Source organism: Podarcis vaucheri, assembly GCF_965113315.1.
Source record: "Podarcis vaucheri genome assembly, chromosome: 6".
Taxonomy (NCBI): Eukaryota; Metazoa; Chordata; class Lepidosauria; order Squamata; family Lacertidae; genus Podarcis; species Podarcis vaucheri.
The window spans coordinates 103,104,567-103,119,750 of NC_138764.1; the positions used below are offsets into that span (position 1 = coordinate 103,104,567).

At 45.7% G+C, this 15,184-nt stretch overlaps 1 protein-coding gene across 1 annotated transcript in view; it reads right to left on the bottom strand.

The window, feature by feature from the left end:
- Positions 1 to 15,184, bottom strand: part of ANGPT4 (angiopoietin 4) — a 265,142-nt gene that overhangs the window by 83,105 nt on the left and 166,853 nt on the right. The gene's annotated exons all lie outside the window — the stretch shown is intronic.

A 15,184-nucleotide genomic window follows, 5' to 3' on the forward strand; every position in this document is an offset into this window, starting at 1 on the left:
GCTTATAATTTACATTTCCCCTCCTATTTTTAAAAAACTTTGATCATTTCAATGCAAATTTTATGTTCCTTGGGGGTGGTTTACTCACATGAGACGCACAGGAATTAATTGCATTAAGTAGGTTGTAGCGCCCTTGTAAGGGATACCCAAAGGACATCTAGTCCACCCCGCCCCTGCAACGCAGGAATCACAGCTAAATGAACATGACTAAGTTAGGCCCAGTAATTTCAGTGGGTCTACTCTGAGTAAGTCAAGCAGGGTGTGTCAGACTAGGACCTGGAAGAGACCAGGGTTCAAATCGCCTTGCTTAGTCATGAAACTCGCTGGGTCATCTTGGGCCAGTCACTGCTTCTTAAGCCTAAACTGCCTCACAGGGTTGCTGTGGGGGTCAGATGAGGAGGTTAAGAGAACCACAGACACTAACTTGAGCTCCTTGGAGAAAAAAGCGGAATGGAATTGCAATAAAATAAATACATAAATCTTAGTTGACTGCCACCCTTTGCAAACCACTTTGAAGTTTTATTCAAACTACGCCAGTGTGGTGTAGTGGTTAAGAGCGGTAGTCTCGTAATCTGGGGAACCGGGTTCGCATCTCCGCTCCTCCACATGCAGCTGCTGGGTGACCTTGGACCAGTCACACTTCTCTGAAGTCCCTCAGCCCCACTCACCTCACAGAGTGTTTGTTGTGGGGGAGGAAGGGAAAGGAGAATGTTAGCCGCTTTGAGACTCCTTAAAAAAGGGAGTGAAAGGCGGGATATCAAATCCAAACTCCTCTTCTTCTTCTTCTATTTACAATTAAGCAGCATGCACATTTATTTTATTTTCTGATAAATAAAAATCCTGGTCATGTGCATTAACATTATTACTTGCCTGCTTACACCACAGAGGTCTCAACGTTTTTTTTTACACCATTTTAAAGACTGCAAGTGTAGATTAAAAGCAAACAGACATTATAGTACATGTAGAGGCTCTGCATTTGCTAGTTCCACTCGCCAACCTCTGCCTCCCCCATCAGACCTTCTCATCCCCCCCCCCCGAAATGCAACTCCTAAGTCTCTTTTCCACCTTCCCAATCTGGTTTCCGAAGCTGTTGCCTCTCTCTTCCATTCTGCACACTCCTAACCCTAACAAACAAGGCTGGTGACCAGGAATTATGGGAGCTGTAGTCCAGCAACACCTGGGAGGCCACAGGTGAGCTACCTCTGTTTTGAAGTTTTGTAGGTTTCAGTGGAGTTAACCACAAACCAATCTTTCTCAACGAAACCTGTGGTTGTTGTTTTTTAAAAGTCCTTAAATTACGACTGCATCCTGCCCTAACAATTATTTTGAAAAGTGTCCTAGGCTATAGGAAGAAAATTCAGGTCCTATATCCACCTACATGGGAGCAAGTCTCACTGAGCTCTGTGGGAATTCCTTCCGAGTAAGCTTGTTTACTTTGGCCACCTCATGAGAAGAGAAGACTCCCTGGAAAAGACCCTGATGTTGGGAAAGATGGAGGGCCCAAGGAGAAGGGGACGACAGAGGACGAGATGGTGGGACAGTGTTCTGGAAGCTACCAGCATGAGTTTGACCAAACTGCGGGAGGCAGTGGAAGACAGGAGTGCCTGGCGTGCTCTGGTCCATGGGGTCACGAAGAGTCGGACATGAATAAACAACTAAACAACAAGCTTGTTTAGAGTTGCACCGCAAGGCAGGTCTCTGCCCTGAGGAGGCTGCACTCCAAAAAGGCAGAGGAGATTCAGTTCGAGAATTTTGCCTTCAGTCCTGCACCCACTTATAGGTAAAGGGACCCCTGACCATTAGGCGTTTAAAAGGGGAATGTAAACTTTGCTCAGTAAAGGAACTTGCTAACACAAGTTAAAGGTAAAGGTAACCATTAGGTCCAGTCGTGACAGACTCTGGGGTTGCGGTGCTCATCTCGCTTTATTGGCCGAGAGAGCCGGCGTACAGCTTCCGGGTCATGTGGCCAGCAGGACTAAGCCGCTTCTGGCGAACCAGAGCAGCGCACGGAAACGCTGTTTACCTTCCTGCCAGAGCAGTACCTATTTATCTACTTGCACTTTGAGGTGCTTTTGAACTGCTAGGTTGGCAGGAGCAGGGACCGAGCAACGGGAGCTCACCCCGACGTGGGGATTCGAACCGCCGACCTTCTGATCGGCAAGTCCTAGGATCTGTGGTTTAACCCACAGCGCCACCCGCGTTCCGCTGCACCCACTTACCTGGAACTAAAAGGCACTGAAGTCAAGGGGACTGTTTCACAGCTTGTGTGCATAAGGTTGTGCTGCTGATCTTAAATCCTTCCAATGTCATCCTTAGCCCAGTCATTGTGCCTCATCCTCACCTACCTCACAGGGTCGTCGTGAGGGCAAAATATGAGAGCTTCTTGTATGGCTACCCTGCATTCCTTGTAGGAAGGACAACATACTAATAAGTAACATTTTAAGGGTTGTTCTGGAGAAAGGGGCTGGGTTCTAATCTCTGTTCAGTCATAAGGCTGATGAGCAGACTTAATATCCACGTAATATCTCTCCATCTGGCCTACTTTAAAGGATTGGTGTTGCTGCTGCTGCAGCTGCTATGAGGAACCTCCCAAAACTCTTTGAAACAATGGTAGGATTTAATTCAAAAAGAGAGTCGCCAAGCATGTGTCTAATCAATCTTTTCATTGCTGCTGACTCACCCTTTGCACAACGAATTAAATCTCTGTTTCTCTCTTTCCGGAAACAGGCAGACAATACTCTTCAAACACAACCAAGAATGTGTGGCAGAAAGCAGGGAGGGGAAGAGGGAGGAACGAAAGTGTTTTAGCCTAAGCCAAGGTTCCCTCTCTTACAATTCCAGCCCTGGTTTTCCCCAGCTCCCATCCAGCAACTCTTCACAATTAAGGCTGCAATCCTAATTTAATTTACACTTTGGAACTCCCCGCCTATTGATTTCAGGCAAGCACCTTCACTGTGCCCTTTTTCGCACCTGATTAAAACATTTTTGCCTAGACAAGCCCAGACGTTTAGAAAGTCGATGTGAGTTTTAATTGGTTCTTTATCTGTTGTTATTTTAACTTTTTGAAAGTCTTTATGTTATTGCTGTTTTCTTGTTGATGATTTTGTCGTTATAACTTTTTTTGTAAATGGCTTTGAGGTTGCTGTTGTTACACTCAAGTGGTGTATAAATATTATGATATAAAAATCATCATTTACCTGGGAGTAAAGCCCCACTGGATCTAAAAGGAGCTACCGGTACTTCTGAGTGGACAAGTTTAGGATCGGTTGCAACCCTTCTTCCTGCATTCATCTTGCTGCAACCCTTCTTCCTGCATTCATCTTGATTTTCTTGCAAGGCATTTTTACATCTTCACAATAATCATTTTAGTGCATTTCCTCATTGCTTCCCTTGTCAATTTCTTTCCTTCTTTTTTTTTTTGTAAAAAGGTGGATCTGTTGTACCAGGTTGACAGAACCCTTTAAACCACTTTAATTGTGCAACACTAAATTTATGGTAGGTGTTTGAATCACTCCTGCAAGTGGCAGTCTGGAGGCATCTAAAAAAAAGTGTTTGCTTATTCCTTTAGATTGAAGTACAACCAGGATTGTACTGCAATGCATCCGTTGCGCAGATGAATTAAGCAAAACAAGGAAACAAACCCATTAAGCTTGAACGTAAAAATATTTTGCAGAAAAGGGAAAGAAGCTACAAACTTGTACGAAGTAGGATATCGTCGTGTCTGTGTCCCAGCCTCCAACTTCCTGGTTCATTTGAGGAAGCAAATGTCATTAGCATATTAAGTAGGGAATGCTGTGAGTGGTAATTCTACCTGGAGCACAGTGAGTCAGGTTGCGGTATTCTAACTTTGTTTGTGTCTTTGAAGGAGGAAATTGAGCCGAAGGGGGAAACTAAGGAAAGGTGTAATGTATGGCTACCAGACATCCCCGTTTCCTGGGGATAGTCCCCAGATTTACCATATTTTTCGCTCTATAAAACGCACTTTTTCCCCTTCAAAAATTAAGGGGAAATGTGTGTGCCTCTTATGGAGTGAATGCAGGCTCCTTGGCTTCAGCGATAGCAACGCGAAGCCTCCGAAGTGCAGAGGGAGAGCTCCCCCCCCCCGCACTCCGGAGGCTTTGCGTTGCTTTCACTGAAGCCCCCAGAGCATAGCGTGAACTCCCGCTGCGCTCCGGGGGCTTCAGGCAGCAATCTGTGAGCCTTCAAAGCGCAGCAGGAGTTCCCGCTGTGCTCCGAAGGCTTGCAGATAGCCGCCTGAAGCCTGGAGAGTGAGAGGGGTTGGTGCATACCGGAGCCAGTGTGGTGTAGTGGTTAAGAGCGGTAGTCACGTAATCTGGGAAACCGGGTTCGAGTCTCCGCTCCTCCACATGCAGCTGCTGGGTGACCTTGGGCCAGTCACACTTCTGTGAAGTCTCTCAGCCCCACTCACCTCACAGAGTGTTTGTTGTGGGGGAGGAAGGGAAAGGAGAATGTTAGCCGCTTTGAGACTCCTGAAGGGGAGTGAAAGGCGGGATATCAAATCCAAACTCTTCTTCTTCTTCTTCTTCTTCCTGGCTTCGCTTCGCTGGAGAGGCGCTGCACAGTTTTCCCTCTCTGCACAGCGCCCCTTCAGCCAAGCGGGAGGAGAAATGGAAGGGGCTCCGTTTCTCCTGCCGCTTCGCTGAAGGGGCGCTGAGCAGAGAGGGAGAGAATTTTCCCCCCTTGTTCTCCCCCTCCTATGGTCCGGTGTGTCCTATAGAGCGAGAAATACGGTACATATCTGTCCCCAGACAAAATCCATCCCTGCAATGCCCCCGGATTTCATTTAATGTCCCTGGATTTATATTTCAAGTGTTTTAGATCTACAGTCATACCTCGGGTTACAGCTGCTTCAGGTTGCAGACTCCCGAAACCCAGAAGTACAGGAACGGGTTATATGCTATATGAATATATGCTATATGGTAATTTATAGACCTAATAGGTCTCCAAAGCCATTTGCTCATGTTGTCGTGCAACCAGTCCATGCAGAATGTAGGCACCCTATATATAGCAAACTAAGGCCCGGGGGCCGGATCCGGTCCAATCACCTTCTAAATCTGGCCCACAGACGGTCCGGGAATCAGCGTGTTTTTACATGAGTAGAATGTGTCCTTTTATTTAAAATGCATCTCTGTGTTATTTGTGGAGCATAGGAATTTGTTCATTTCCCCCCCAAAAATATACTCCGGTCCCTCCCCAAGGTCTGAGGAACAGTGGACTGGCCCCCTCCTGAAAAAGTTTGCTAACCCCTGACTTACATCATAGGAGCCTACACAACACAACACAAAACACTGTTGCTGTATGTAGGTTTTATTTTATTTGTTTTTTACCTTACATTTTGGATATGTACGTCCAGTCTTTTTCTTTATTTTTTTGGGGGCCCCCAAGAAACTGGGGCCCTAAAGTATAGCTTGTTTAGCTGATACGTAAATCCAGCACTGCCTTTGACACCTGAGAGATGTTTGTTTCCAGGGCTCACTCAATTCCTGTGCCTGTAATCTGTTTTATCTCTTTTTAATTGTCGTAGCCTGCTTTGCAAATGGGCAGGTAATTAATTTAATCACCCTCACCTTCCCTTGCAAATTGAACCAGGAAGAGCGCTCAATAAACAGGTATTCTGGAAACCACCAGAACGTTGCCAAGAGATTCTGGTTCCATAAGATCCTGGGCATTCGATGGAGCAGATTTTCTCGAAAGCATGTGGGCTGCAGGACACCCAGAAACCAAGAGGGTGACTCAAGAAAACTTCCAATGTTACTCTTTCCTCCTACCCGTGACTAGGAAAACCGGAATAAAACAACCCTGTGTAACCATGTGGTTCCTGAGAGGATGTCCCAGTGGCTGTAGGAAATAGGGATCCACTTTCTGTGATCCACTCTCAGGCAGCTTCTCCTCTTTTTACATACCGTATAAACTCGAGTATAAGCCGACCCGAATATAAGCCGAGGCACCTTTTTTTTTTTAAAAAAAAATATTGATCAGTTTCCACATAGCAAATTATCAAACCATATAATCACATACATTATGTTTATTCAAAACCTGCCAAGGAATCCAATTCATTTTGTTGTCTTTTTAGATCATTTGTAAAAAGTTCCCGTTCCTCCTTGAAGTCACAGTTGTCCTTGTCTTGCAATTTGGCCAGTTCCGAGGCACCTACTGTATTTTACCAGGAAAAACTGGGACTCGAGTATAAGCTGAGGGGGGCTTTTTCAGCATCAAAAAATGTGCTGAAAAAGTTGGCTTATACTCGAGTATATACAGTATATGTGTATATATATATATATATATATATATATGCTTTCGTAGATTTTCACGGGTACAGGAATGCAGGTTTTGGTGTCTTCGGGTGTCTTCCACGGGAAGACACCCGAAGACACCAAAACCTGCATATATATATATATATATATATAATTTTTTTATTTATTTTCCATTTAAAATTATACATTCACATCAAATTTACTACAGTGGTACCTCAGGTTGAGTACTTAATTCGTTCCGGAGGTCCGTTCTTAACCTGAAACTGTTCTTAACCTGAAGCACCACTTTAGCTAATGGGGCCTCCTGCTGCCGCTGTGCGATTTCTGTTCTCATCCTGAAGCAAAGTTCTTAACCTGAAGCACTATTTCTGGGTTAGCGGAGTCTGTAACCTGAAGCGTATGTAACCTGAAGCGTATGAAACCTGAGGTACCATTTTTTATTTATTTTATTTATTTTTATTTATTTTCCATTTAAAATTATACATTCCCATCATTATCCACTTTACCACCCTGGCTATTTAGAGCCTGTCAACTTCCCTCCCTCCCACTTAAAAGGCGAATCTTTGAAACTTTTGCACTTTCCGATACAACATGAAAACCGGTAGCACAGCCGTCCTTTGAAACCAGCACATTTCTGAATTTTGCAATGCAATTCTCTAAGCAAACCGTGTTTCCAAAAATGCACCTCTTAGATGAAAGTGTGAATAAAAATGAATATGTTGGCAAACATATTTCTGAGCACAATTCAAAGTGTTGGTGCTGACCTTTAAAGCCCTAAACGGCCTTGGTCCAGTATATCTGAAGGAGTGTCTCCACCCGCATCGTTCTGCCCGGACACTGAGGTCCAGCTCTGAGGGCCTTCTGGTAGTTCCCTCACTGCGAGAAACCAAGTTACAGGGAACCAGGCAGAGGGCCTTCTCGGTAGTGGCCCCTGCCCTGTGGAACGCCCTGCCACCAGATGTCAAAGAGAACAACAACTACCAGACTTTTAGAAGACATCTGAAGGCAGCCCTGTTCAGGGAAGCTTTTAATGTTTGATGTATTATAGTATTTTAATATTCTTTTGGAAGCCGCCCAGAGTGGCTGGGGAAGCCCAGCCAGATGGGCAGGGTATAAATAATAAATTATTATTATTATTATTATTATTATTATTATTATTATTATCATCATCATCATCATCACACAGAAACACATTCTATTAAGGGGCGTTGCTTGCAAAAAAATATGGTGCGTCTGAAGAAGAAGAAGAAGAGTTTGGATTTGATATCCCGCCTTTCACTCCCTTTAAGGAGTCTCAAAGCGGCTAACATTCTCCTTTCCCTTCCTCCCCCACAACAAACACTCTGTGAGGTGAGTGGGGCTGAAACCACATATATAACGCGTGTGTTAGGAGAAAGTCGCACAAAAATGCTGGTGGATTTCCGAGAGGATTTGCTTTTTTTAGATGCAAAATGTAGATTTTAGGACTAGAAGGAGAAACTGTGAGGGCATAAATTGACAGATCCTTCCCTCCCTATGTGTGTGGAAGTCTGACCATGGGGTAGCGTGGGAAGATGGGGCTGTCATAACAAATCCACTTGTACAAAATCTTAAAATTGCACAACCAGAAATTTCCAATAGGTGATTGAATAGCAACAGCCTGGAAGTTCCCCAACCTTGGAAGGGAATTTAAGGCTGTAATTCTATTACACTTTCCCAGGAGTAAGCCCCGTGACTGAACATAGCAGGACTTTCATTTGGCTGAGAATAAACAATGACACAGGATCTGTATCTTATTTTTTAATAATTTCAGTTGGAAGGGTGGCAAGAAATTTTCCATACTGGGTGCCACCTGACCTTGCTACGCCATGCATAGGATTGCACCATAACTGCAAAAGGTGTTCTTCAAAGGCTGTAACAGAGCAGAGATAACTTTATAAGGCTATGCAGGGGTGACATCTAGTGGCTGCTAGTTGTAAAAGCTGCAAATAAGAAGGAAAGGAAGGAAGGAAGGAAGGAAGGAAGGAAGGAAGGAAGGAAGGAAGGAACATTCTGGGCATCAGAGCTGATAAGGGCTTTTTTCTTTCAAGCTATTTCATCCAAGTATCATCTCAAGGAAACATGCCTGCTTTCTATCTTTTGTTCTCTTACATACATCAACCCTGTGAGGTAGGTTAGGCAGAGAAAATAGGAAATGGGTTATATTTGCTTTTTAAAAAAACACAAAACAAAACCTAACAACCCTCAATGACCCAATCTTATTATGACAACTTACCTACTACATGTTTCCAAGCACAATTCAAAGTCTTGGTGCTGACCTTTAACGCCCTAAACGGCCTCGGTCCAGTATACCTGAAGGAGCGTCTCCACCACCATCATTCTGCCCGGATGCTGAGGTCCAGCGCCGAGGGCCTTCTGGCGGTTCCCTCATTGCGAGAAGCAAAGCTACAGGGAACCAGGCAGAGGGCCTTCTCGGTAGTGGCGCCTGCTCTGTGGAACGCCCTCCCAGCAGATGTTTTACACTTTAGAATATTCATTTAAACAACCTTAAAATATCAATCCCCTTCATGGATCACTGCCTTGCCGTGGCGAAGGGGCTTGAAGAACTCAGAGAAGCTATGAACTATGCCGAGCAGGGCACCCAAGATCAACAGGTCATAGTGGAGAGTTTTGACCAAACGTGATCCACCTGGAGTAGGAACCGGCAAGCCACTCCAGTATCCCTGCCAAGAAAACTCCATGGACAAAGACAACAGGCATATAAAAGTTATGACGCTGGAAGATGAGCCCCTCAGGTCGGAAGGTGTCCAACATGCTACTGGGGAAGAGCGGAGGACAAGTACAAGTAGATCCAGAGCTGATGAAGCGGCTGGGCCAAAGCCGAAAGGACGCTCAGTTGCGGATATGCATGGAAGCGAAAGGAAAGTCCAATGCTGTAAAGAAAAATATTGCATAGGAACCTGGAATGTAAGAACCATGAACCTGGGTAAGTTGGATGTGGTCAAAAATGAGATGGCGAGAATAAATATTGACATCCTGGGCATCAGTGAGCTAAAATGGACGGGAATGGGCGAATTCAGTTCGGATGACTATCATATCTACTACTGTGGGCAAGAAACCCGTAAAAGAAATGGAGTGGCCCTCATAGTCAACAAAAGAGTGGCGAAAGCCGTACTGGGATGCAGTCTCAAAAATGATAGAATGATCTCGATACGAATCCAAGGCAGACCTTTTAACATCACAGTAATCCAAGTCTATGCACCAACTACTGGTGCTGAAGAAACTGAAATTGACCAATTCTATGAAGACTTACAAGACCTTATAGAAGTGACACCAAAGAAGGATGTTCTGCTCATTATAGGGGATTGGAATGCTAAAGTAGGGAATCAAGAGATAAAAGGAACAACTGGCAAGTTTGGCCTTGGAGATCAAAACGAAGCAGGGCAAAGGCTAATAGAGTTCTGCCAAGAGAACAAGCTGGTCATCACAAACACGCTTTTCCAACAACACAAGAGACGACTCTACACATGGACATCCCCAGATGGGCAACATCGAAATCAGATTGATTATATTCTCTGCAGCCAAAGATGGAGAAGCTCTATACAGTCAGCAAAAACAAGACCTGGAGCTGACTGTGGCTCAGATCATCAGCTTCTTATAGCAAAATTCAAGCTTAAACTGAAGAAAGTAGGAAAAACCACTGGACAGGTAAGATACAATCTAAACCAAATCCCTTATGAATACACAGTGGAAGTGAGGAACAGGTTTAAGGATTTAGATTTGCTGGACAGAGTGCCTGAAGAACTATGGGTGGAGGCTCGCAACATTATACAGGAGGCAGCAACTAAAACCATCCCAATGAAAAAGAAATGCAAGAAAGCAAAGTGGCTGTCCAACGAGGCCTTACAAATAGCGGGGGAGAGAAGGCAAGCAAAATGTGAGGGAGATAATGAAAGATACAAGAAATTGAATGCAGACTTCCAAAGAATAGCAAGGAGAGACAAGAAGGCCTTCTTAAACGAGCAATGCAAAGAAATAGAGGAAAGCAACAGAATGGGAAGAACCAGAGATCTGTTCAAGAAAATCGGAAATATGAAAGGAACATTTCGTACAAAGATTACCATAATAAAGGACAAAAGGGGTAAAGACCTAACTGAAGCAGAAGACATCAAGAAGAGGTGGCAAGAATACACAGAGGAATTATACCAGAAAGATATGGATGTCTCATACACCCCAGGTAGTGTGGTTGCTGACCTTGAGCCAGACATCCTGGAGAGTGAAGTCAAATGGGCCTTAGAAAGCACTGCAAATAACAAGGCCAGTGGAAGTGATGGTATTCCAGCTGAACTGTTTAAAATTTTAAAAGATGATGCTGTTAAGGTGCTACACTCAATATGCCAGCAAGTTTGGAAAACTCAGCAGTGGCCAGAGGATTGGAGAAGATCAGTCTACATCCCAATCCCAAAGAAAGGCAGTGCCAAAGAATGCTCCAACTACCGCACAATTTCACTCATTTCACACGCTAGCAAGGTTATGCTTAAAATTCTACAAGAAAGGCTCAAGCAGTATGTGGACCGAGAACTCCCAGAAGTGCAAGCTGGATTTAGAAGAGGCAGAGGAACCAGAGACCAAATTGCAAACATGCGCTGGATTATGGAGAAAGCTAGAGAGTTCCAGAAAGACATCTACTTCTGCTTCATTGACTATGCAAAAGCCTTTGACTGTGTTGACCACAGCAAACTATGGCAAGTTCTTAAAGAAATGGGAGTGCCTGATCACCTCATCTGTCTCCTGAGAAATCTCTATGTGGGACAAGAAGCTACAGTTAGAACTGGATATGGAACAACTGATTGGTTCCAAATTGGGAAAGGAGTACGGCAAGGCTGTATATTGTCTCCCTGCTTATTTAACTTATATGCAGAATTCATCATGCGAAAGGCTGGGCTGGATGAATCCCAAGCCGGAATTAAGATTGCCGGAAGAAATATCAACAACCTCAGATATGCAGATGACACAACCTTGATGGCAGAAAGTGAAGAGGAATTAAAGGACCTTTTAATGAGGGTGAAAGAGGAGAGCGCAAAATATGGGCTGAAGCTCAACATCAAAAAAACGAAGATCATGGCCACTGGGCCCATCACCTCCTGGCAAATAGAAGGGGAAGAAATGGAGGCAGTGAGAGATTTTACTTTCTTGGGCTCCATGATCAGATGGTGACAGCAGTCATGAAATTAAAAGACGCCTGCTCCTTGGGAGAAAGGCGATGGCAAACCTAGACAACATCTTAAAAAGCAGAGACATCACCTTGCCAACAAAGGTCCGTATAGTAAAAGCCATGGTTTTCCCAGTAGTGATGTATGGAAGTGAGAGCTGGACCATAAAGAAGGCTGCTCGCCGAAGAATTGATGCTTTTGAATTATGGTGCTGGAGGAGACTCTTGAGAGTCCCATGGACTGCAAGAAGATCAAACCTCTCCATTCTGAAGGAAATCAGCCCTGAGCGCTCACTGGAAGGACAGATCGTGAAGCTGAGGCTGCAATACTTTGGCCACCTCATGAGAAGAGAAGACTCCCTGGAAAAGACCCTGATGTTGGGAAAGATGGAGGGCACAAGGAGAAGGGGACGACAGAGAATGAGATGGTTGGATGGTGTTCTTGAAGCTACCAGCATGAGTTTGATCAAACTGCGGGAGGCAGTGGAGGACAGAAGTGCCTGGCGTGCTCTGGTCCATGGGGTCACGAAGAGTCGGACACGACTAAACGACTAAACAAAAAAAATATCAATGGCTTCCCTTCCTCCTTCCATGGTTCATTTTGCATACCATAAATCCCTGCACATTTTACATCATGCTTTAGCTGAGATTCTTGCATTGCAGGGCGTTGGACCAGATGACCGTCGGAGTCCCTTACAACGGTACGATTCTATGATTTTTTGAAAAGATACAGAACATCCATCTCTCCCGCCCTGCCCTGCTCCCATCCAAAGTGAAAGAATTCTAAAGCAATGTGATAGGTGCAGGGCACTCTTAAGGTATTTGATTTGGAAGGAAGCCTCTTTGAGTCCAGTAGGTCATAGGACCCTTAATCTTCTTCTTCTTTCTTCTTCGGCAATCACTCATAGCCGAGTAAGATTGTCTTCCATAAACACGGTTTTAACAGCGAGTCCGTAAGTGACTGTGGAGGCCATTCTGGATCCACACGTCCTTCCACAGTGGGGACATTGGTTTCCGGGCAGGAGTTAATCACGGTGTGGATTTGCCAAGCATGCCTTCCTCTTAGCACGTTTCTCCCTTGTGTCCTGAGTTCGAGCATCTTCAAAGACCATGGCACCTTTGGTAAAGGCTGTTCTCCAATTGGAGCACTCACAGGCCAGTGTTTCCCAGTTGTTGATGTTTATACTACATTTTTTAAGATTTGCCTTGAGAGAGTCTTTAAACCTCTTTTGTTGACCACCAGCATTACTCTTTCCATTTTTAAGTTTGGAATAAAGTGGTACCTTGGGTTACAAACTTAATTCATTTCGGAAGTCTGTTTTTAACCCGAAACCGTTCTTAACCTGTGACACGCTTTTGCTAATGGGACCTCCTGCTGCCACCATGCCACCGCTGCGCGATTTTCATTCTCATCCTGGGGCAAATTTCTCAGCCCAACATACTACTTCTGGGTTAGCAGAGTTTGTAACCCAAAGTGTTTGTAACCCAAAGTGTTTGTAACCCGAGGTACCACTGTAGAGTAGTTGCTTTGGAAGACGATAATCAGGCATCTGCACAACACAACCAGTCCAACAAAGTTGATGTTGAAGAATCATTGCTCCAACACTGGTGATCTTTGCTTCTTCCAGTACACTGATATTAGTTTGCGTGTCTTCCAAAGTGATGTGTACAATTTTTGGGAGACACCGCTGATGGAATCTTTTGAGGAGTTGGAGATGGTGTTTATAAGTGGTCCATGTTTCATAAGCATACAGTAAGGTTGGTAGTACAATAGCTTTGTAAACAAGCATTTTGGTTTCCCTACGAATGTCCCAGTCCTCAAACACTCTGCACTTCAATCGGGAGAAAGCTGCACTCGCAGAGCTCAGGCGATATTTCTGCCTGAATTTTTGCCTGAATGCTGAATTTCGGCATCAGTGTCGCCCCTTGTGGAAAGATAACTGCCCTTGTAGGAGAAGTAATGCAAATGTGTCCCTAGTTGACTGTGGGTACCACAGTTAAGAAGGATGCTGAGAAATTGGAATGGGTCAAGAGGAAGGTGGCAGACATTCCTGAACCTCTCTGGGAGGGGAGTAAAGGTAAAGGTAAAGGGACCCCTGACCATTAGGTCCATTTGTGGCCGACTCTGGGGTTGCGGCACTCATCTCGCTTTATTGGCCGAGGGAGCCGGCGTACAGCTTCTGGGTCATGTAGCCAGCATGACTAAGCTGCTTCTGGCAAATGAGAGCAGCGCACGGAAACGCCATTTACCTTCCCGCCAGAGCGGTACCTATTTATCTACTTGCACTTTGATGTGCTTTCGAACTGCTAGGTTGGCAGGAGCAGGGACCGAGCAATGGGAGCTCACCCCGTCGTGAGGATTCAAACCACCGACCTTCTGATTGGCAAGCCCTAGGCTCTGTGGTTTAGCCCACAGTGCCAGCTGCGTCCCTTAAAAAGGTAAAGGGACCCCTGCCCATTAGGTCCAGTCATGGCCAACTGTGGGTTGCAGTGCTCATCTCACTTTATTGGCAGAGGGAGCAGACATACAGCTTCCGGGTCATGTGGCCAGCATGACTAAGCCGCTTCTGGCGAACCAGAGCAGCGCATGGAAACGCCGTTTACTTTCCCACCGGAGCGGTTCCTATTTATCTACTTGCACCTTGATGTGCTTTTGAACTGCTAGGTTGGCAGGAGCTGGGACCGAGCAATGGGAGCTCACCCTGTCGCGGGGATTCGAACCGCGACCTTCTGATTGGCAAGTCCTAGGCTCAGTGGTTTAACCCACAGCGCCACCCGCGTCCCTAGGAGGGGAGTAGATGCCTCTTAACAACTGTGGTGTAGTGGTTAAGAGCGGTAGTCTTGTAATCTGGGGAACCGGGTTCGCATCTCCGCTCCTCCACATGCAGCTGCTGGGTGACCTTGGGCCAGTCACATTTCTCTGAAGTCTCTCAGCCCCACTCACCTCACAGAGTGTTTGTTGTGGGGGAGGAAGGGAAAGGAGAATGTTAGCCGCTTTGAGACTCCTTAAAGGGAGTGAAAGGCAGGATATCAAATCCAAAATCTTCTTCTCAGCATCCTGAGAAAACTACAGCTCCCAGAATACTTTGGGGGAAACCAGAGAAAATTAAAGTGGTCCTGTGTGTCACGAATGGAAGCTGAAGAGCAGACTGGCTGCCATTGCCATCCCCTAGGCAGCCAGGTGGCTGATGGCTGATGGGGTTTGTAGAGCACTGCTCCACTCGCCCCCCAATGGACCAGCCTCCACTGGTTTTAATATTATGGCCCCAGACATCTTCCCTGACAGAACCAGTGGTTCCCCTCATCTCCTCTGACGGTCGCCACTGCCTTTCTGGAAATTATTTCAGGGTCTTTCTCCCCGCATCCCGAGCTCTCTTTGTCCTTTCTGCTCTGGGGAGATGGAGAAATGTGTCCTATAGAATGGTCCTGCTTTCAGAGTTGAAAGCTGAGAGATCTCTGGAGGTTTGGGGAGGAGAGAGGGAGGCGATGCTTTTGTCTCAGGTTTGATTTCTGAGCCCCACGGAGCACGGCTGGCCGGCGCAGTTGCTGTGTGGTCGTCAGCATGAAGGCGATTTCCAAATCAATTTGGCTGCTGGGGGAGAGGGGTGAACAAGAGGCAGACAAAAGGGGGAAGTAATCCGTGTGGAAGGGGGGGTTTGCGCCATCCCATCGCCCCAGGCCCCCTTCCCGACACGTGCCGCCTTGCCCCGTCTGGGTG